The sequence below is a fragment of the Acanthisitta chloris genome, unplaced genomic scaffold (assembly GCF_000695815.1).
Source record: "Acanthisitta chloris isolate BGI_N310 unplaced genomic scaffold, ASM69581v1 scaffold20029, whole genome shotgun sequence".
Lineage (NCBI taxonomy): Eukaryota > Metazoa > Chordata > Aves > Passeriformes > Acanthisittidae > Acanthisitta > Acanthisitta chloris.
In genome coordinates, this window is record NW_008693401.1 from 21514 (window position 1) to 28806 (window position 7293).

Sequence of the window (7293 nt, forward strand, 5' to 3'; positions counted from 1 at the left end):
CGTTTCTTATGACAGTAACATCACAGAGGATATAAACCAGTCATTGGCACTCTCTCAAGAAACACATCACTGTAATTCATTATAACAATACCACTGTGATACTTGTTCATAATATTTATGAAAGCTAGGCTATGAAAACAGTATGCACTGACTGTCAGTGGTGATGTATCATTCTTTAAAAGAGAACATACGTGACAAAATGTTTTAAATGAACTCTAAAAATATACTGTCAAGTTAAAACAATTTGGCTGGTCTTGCACTTCATGCCAGGAGGGGCTTCCCAGGATATGCTTCTGGATGACCTTTTTGAGGACATATATCAAATAGTCATGTATTTATTATGGTCCCAGTCAGTCTTCAATAGCAATGATGAATGCTATGTAGTGTACACAGTCATTACAGCTCTGTGTAATTCTCTGATCAGTTTCCAGTTGCTGCCTTTTCTGTGGAAAACAGAGCTGCCTGTGTCGTGTCAACCCAATAAACCCAACTTTTACCCACAAAGTGTTCTCAGTGATATAAAGCTTTATCTGACCTGGCAGTGGGGTGCAGATGTCAGGAGCCCTGCCAAGAGGCTTCTGTTCTGCTTCCCCAAATTGTGTCCGGGCCCAGCAAACTCTGGGGGAACAGTCTGGCTCTTGTGAGTTGGGAGGCTCTATAAGCCCTCACAGCTTCCAGTAGCATGCTGGGATTCACTGCAGTTCTGACGTCAGTGGAAATCTGGAGTTCTGGACACTGAATAAAGAAGCCATTTCTATGGCTGAGTGGTCCTGATGACGTGCCATCAGCATTGTGGGGAAAATAAGCAGCATGCATGTTCTGACATTTGATGCTACCAGGCATAGGCTCTGTCCAGTTCCTGGTGAGAGGAGGTCAACAGTCCTGGATAAGCTCAAGAACAAGAGTAGGCTCCATTTTAAGGAGATTGGGCTGAGCACCAGTGGCAGGCAGAGTACAGGTATGTTTCCTGCTTCACAAAGAGGTGAGAGATTTCACAGTAGTTTTGGAAGGTAATTCCCTAGGACGGGAAGTAGAAACCTCAACCTCTGTCTTCCCTGTCTCTCCAGGAAACTCTCCTACTCCACTCTAGTTAATTTCTCCCCAGCTGCTCGCTTTCTTGCTGTTCCAGGGTGAGAAGAGATGAAAAGCAAAAGGGAAGGCAATTGCATCTTAGCACCATGCACAAAGCCTACAAAGAGCATTCAAACTTTTGCCTAAAAAAGTGGACATATCTAAAATTACTTTTTAAGCTCAGTTTCCTGACTTCTCTACCCATTGCATGTATGCTTAGATTTGAAAACAATACATACCATCACCATGGGAAGTCTCAGATTTGAATTGTGTGCATGCATAGCTATTTATGAATCATCCATTTTTACTTAGCCACTTCCATCTAAGGTAGTTGTCTCAGTTTAATAATGAAATAGCCTTTCCAGAAGTCATCTGCCACATCAGCTTATTGTTCTGGAAAAACAAAAAAAAAAAAAAAAAAAAAAAAAAGAAAGGAAAGGAAAAAAGAAAAAAACAACAAAAAAGGGGAATCTCAATGCTAGTTTTCTGAAATATTTTTTAAACAGAAATTATCTAGGAAAGGTAAGATAGACGCCACACTAGATTTACTATGTTGTGGTCAAGGACTAAAGGCTCAAAACCTAAAATTGGAAACTGAGATGGAATAAAAAAAACAATAGGAAAACCAGCTAAGACTGTGGATAACAGGAAGGGAAAAATTAAAACTGGAACAAAGATGCTTATGTCTGAAATATTTTTTAAACAGAAATTATCTAGGAAAGGTAAGATAGACGCCACACTAGATTTACTATGTTGTGGTCAAGGACTAAAGGCTCAAAACCTAAAATTGGAAACTGAGATGGAATAAAAAAAACAATAGGAAAACCAGCTAAGACTGTGGATAACAGGAAGGGAAAAATTAAAACTGGAACAAAGATGCTTATGTAGTACTTCATGCAATATGTTACATTCTACCTTGTACCTTTAGCTTCTTTATCAGTCTTATCTCTCCCTCTTTCTTTATTTGTACTTATAATTGCATATTATTTCTGTATTATCCATTTCATCTCATAGGGTTTGAGGCTCTGAAAGTGTAATGATATTTTGCTGCTTTTTTCCCCTGTTTGATTAAATCTCATGTTTATGCATTTCCTTAAATTGACATACCTCATTGGCATGAAAATTTTCTGTTCTCTCTCCCTACTGAGTGTATTGTTTATTTGGAAACAATATCATGTATTAAAACTAGCTGTTCAGGTACATGCATTTTAATCACATTGAAGATGACTGATTCGTGTTGGGATTGCACATATGCCAAAGGTTACATCAGTGATTCTACCTGATAATTTAGACATGTAATTTCAAGCACAAATAATTGTCCAGGTATATAATGAAAGTTCACCTGCAACACTAGAATCAAGGCCAAGGTGAAGCTGGCCAGAAGCCAAGGCTGTACCCTTCCTTTTTATAGGTCTGGAGGGAATAAAAGTATTGCTCCAGGTTAGGGAGTAAGAAACTCAAAACTCCTATTAGCACTAAAGAATTGTTAGGAAATCTTTCTGGTTGAAATTGTCAGCATCCTTGAGAGAAAAATTAAACATGAAAACCAGGACACATTTGGTAGCAATTTGGTTTCCATTTGAGCTTTAATCAAGAGGACTTAGTAATCCTTTTATCAACAGTAGTGATGACTCAAGTTGGAATAATTAATAAAAATTTGATGTTTAGATTTAAGTGTAAAAATTCAAAGAAGGATTTAAAGGCAGGATGTAGCTTAAAAAGACTGAATAGCTTCATCTGGCCTGAATAATGGTTGCTTAATATTTGCATACAACTCAGATGGAAAGTCAAATATTGGATGGTTTGTAGAGAGACAATATGTAAAGTAACAATTAAGATGTAAAAAAACTGTGAATATATTTGTCAGGCACACTATAAACACCCTCCAGATGATGTTATGGGATCATTCATGCTCTTGAACAAAAATTCAAAAGAGCATCCAGAAGATTTCAGTATCATCCAGCCTGAATTTTAATCCCAGTCTCCGTTTTGAGTTCTAGACCAACCCTAATCTGTTTCTAGGTATTGTCTTCTCAGTCCATTTCTGATAGTGATCTCAGTGGAGATCACAAATGCAAAAAGCATTTTACTTTTTGCAAAACAGAGGGATGAGGATGAATTTTATACACTATTGTATAAATAACTGAAGCTGTGAAAAGTGCATCAGTGAAGAAAAATGTGGAGGTTGCTGTTTATTCTGGGTATCAATAAACATTTGGAACAAATACTTAAAAGAAAAAAGGGGGAGGGCTTACGTAGGAATTTGCTGACAAACAGCATACCTAGCTCTGATCCACTAGAACATCTAGTCATGTGTAAATAACAAGATTCTCAGGGAGTGTGTTGTAAGCCATATTATTATAGAAATCTTTTTGACCTGCAAAAATTCGATGACTTCATTTTCCATTTCCAACTCAGAGGGAAGTTTGTTTTGTGAATGGAAGAGTAGTGTTACTTCTGAGCTTCGTGTTTGCAAATCACTTCTCTTCCAATGTCTTTGGCCAGACATGAAGTGTGCAGAGGAAGCAGGTTGTACGTGCTTCTTCAACTCCACCCATGCTCTTTGTGAAGGTTCTTTTCTTTTCCAATCTCCACAATAATTTATAACATTTCTTCTTTAAACATTCTACTCTCTTAAATGGCAAATTATATTTCCATGACCTCTTCTGTACTAAGTGCAAAGGACAGAAAGAGAAGTTTTCCAGCCAAATGAGTGTTCTATCTCAGGCTGAATTCTAATAAATGTCTATGGTTTATAATTGATACTTCCAAGATGGTCTCAAGGAATTTAAAACAATCCAGAATTTAATAGCAATCAACAGAATCGAGACAAAGCGAAACTATTATGCTGAACTTATCGAAAAGCAGGGTTTAAATTGATGCTGCATATTATTCATTTTGACAGCTGCAAATTCACATTAAAGATAGCAGAGACCAAAAGACAGCAACTAGAAGAAGAAATGCTAATTTATTACTTGCAGAGAAACAACTCAGAAGCTAAGCTGTTCAGTTAAAATTATGAAATACTTTCCATTTCCAATGTACCTTTGATCCACAGAAGCCTCCAAACACTCTGCGAATTACAAATACAATTTTAATTCCTATCATAGCGGGTGATAGGTAAGTGCCTTAGGAGTGGAAATATAGTAGACATCATTCAATAGCAACCCTATGCAAAGACAAAATGACCAATTAGTTTAAGTAAAATGGCGTGGAAAGGTTATATCACTAAAGCATGTGTCCTTATTGTGCTATGCCGCATGTGATTGGGGAAGAATGGGAAATGAATCACAGAATTTTAGGGGTTGGAATAGAGCTTACAGATCATCTAGTCCCAACCCCCTGCCATGGGCAGGGACACCTCCCACCAGACCAGGTTGCTCAAGGCCTCATCCAGCCTGGCTTTGAACACTGCCAGGGTTGGGGCAGCCACTACTTCCCTGGGCAACCTGCGCCAGTGTCTCACCACCTCCAGGAAAAAAACTTCTTTCTAATATCTAGCCTAAATTTCCCCTCCTTCAATTTTAATCTGTTTCCCCTTGTCCTATCACTGCAGTTCCTAACAAAGTTCCTCTCTGGCTCCCCTGGAGTCCCTTCAGATACTTTCAGGACTTTTCACTTCATTTTGTTGAACTTCATGAGGTTTGCCTTGGCCCACCTCACAAGCTTGTCAAGGTCCCTCTGGATGGCACATCCCTTCTCTCCGGTATGTGTCTGCCCCACACAAGATCAGTTCCTCAGCATACATATACTGTTTGGTGTACGGTTGGAGACAAGTCACTTAATTTCTTATGCTTCACTATATTCCTTCTCATAGGAATTGTATCTCAGCTTTTGGGAAGTCTGAAGGAATGCAGGTCTAAGAATGCTCTGTAATATTATTTTGAGCCATTCATGTGGAAAAAACATGTAAACTGTGTAACTACAAATTCCTACATAATTTAGAAATTTATAAGCAGAGGGATGTAAGGCTAATATTTTGCTATGCAATAATTTCGGTTTCCTATACAAAATAACATTGCTTCCAGCAACTGACACTTCAGGGAGGTTTGTATACATGGGAAGACTGAATAGGGATGTTATACTTGTTAATTGATCGAAGCAGCCAGTATTTTTAAGGCATTAAATCTCTTAACAATATCACTCTTTCATGAAAAATTATTGCATGCAAACACCGCGCCTTGTAACAATTGAAGAGAGGATTATCAACTTTCTAAAACCCTTGAACAAGTAATAACTTAAAGGCTTGATGAGGCAGTGGTGGGACCATTCTGATGATATCATGTTTCTAGTGTTTTGTTTCATGAGTGTCATTTGATTCCTAAGGTACAGTGTGGATGAAAAGTCCTAAGGCTCCATTTTCTCTCTGTAGTGTATTGAACAATCTCTTAACTGACATCCGAATTGATTAACATTGTTGCTCCAGATTCAATCTGGTAGCTGTTCACCAGCAGGTCTCAAAATATTATCTAGAGAGAAGTAAGGAGGGAGGTGAGTCCCTTGGAAACCTATGGAGTTTGTCTTTTCCCTTGGGAATATTTGTAGGTACCATGCTAAAGACTGGGGGGGTTGAGTTGATAACTTTGGATAATGACAGAAATTACAGAAGGTGGGAACGTAACTGTTCAAATATTGCACTCTGCTGAGCAAGTGCTCAGGCACTCCTAAGACATGATCAGTCAGACATCAGGGCAGTTTACAGAGATGGTCCTGCCTGGCTATAATGCTGAGACTCAATTCCTCAGACTAGCATCTTCTTGTAGGACCAGGAGATACAACTGCCAGAGTTGGCTGAACTATATTGCTCAAAATAGGCCAAACCACTTCAAAAATTAATGAGCTGTATGAGTTTAGGACTACTAAGATTTATAGGCTAATGGATAACCATCAGAAGGAGAAAATACTATATAAAAACAAACAGTGAGGAAATTTAGGGTCCTTATGTCACTCCTGGCTTACACTGATGTAAATCAGGATTAGCTGCACTGAAGTTGCTTGAGTTACAATAATATAAGTAGGAAGAGATTTGGGAATTTATGCTCACTTTGCAGATAGAATTAAGTCATCTTTTTGGAAATGAGAAATGGGTCATTTCTGAACTGTTTTTTCAGGCAATTAAGAATGGCAACCAGATGCTTCATGCAATGCAGATTTTCGATGGGGAGAAAGCAAGCCTCAGGAGAATTTTACAGTATTTCTCAAGAGCATGTGCTATGTATTTGCCAGTTTTCAGTTTGAAATTTATATACACTGTGGACAATATTAATTTCCAAATAAATGTAAATTATACACAACAAGAAATTCTGATAGCTTCCTATAAACACTCTAAAGTAGAGTGTTTTCTGTAGTCAGTCAAAAATGCAATAAATCTACAGCACAGCACAAGAACTTTGCTGCTTATCCCAGGGCATTCATTAACTATTTTTCTGTTTATGAAACTGCTGCTGAGTATATGTTCATAGGAGGCTAACTACTCACACTGGGTGAAGCTTCCATGTCTAGAGTCTTATCCCACAAATTGACCTTTCCAGTCAAGGCAAGAAATAGGTCCAGCCATGTAATGCCTTCTCCCCTTCAACACTAATTTTAACAAAGCACAAAAAACCCCTCTCAAAACCCACCAGACAACCAAAAACACTTCAATAAAGGGAAACAAACTAGCTGGAATTATGCCTAGTGCAGCTGGAGAAAGGGATGCAGCAATGCAGAGTGAAGCCTTTTATTGACAAATATTTTGCTACATTAGTTTGGTATACATCAAAAAATGGAGTTTGCTTTTCTCCCTCATTGATGGACAGTTACTCCTGCAAGTAAGTGCAGTGATTTGAGGGAGGCTTCTCTCAGAAACACAATCCTGCATATAGTCTGTCAGCTGGTTGATGGATTATGCAACACAGTTAATAAAATGCTGGAACAGCCTAAGTTCAAGTTTAATTTGGACACAATACTGGCCTGCAAACTATAGTTTTGTGTTTTCATCTGCTTCCTAGACCAGGAAACCAAAAATAATGTCTCTTGGAATGCACATGCAAAAGTCAGTTCTTGGTAGATCCCAGGACATATGTGAAATTAGGAAATTTGTCTTAGGAAGAAGTATTCTCTTACAACTTGAAAAAGTGTGTCCTGTTGTGTGATTATTGTCTCTTATTCAGGTAACTGAGACTCTCTAATGCTGAGTATGTTTTATTCTTCTTCCTTAATCCAGCAGCATGTTTTGGAAAC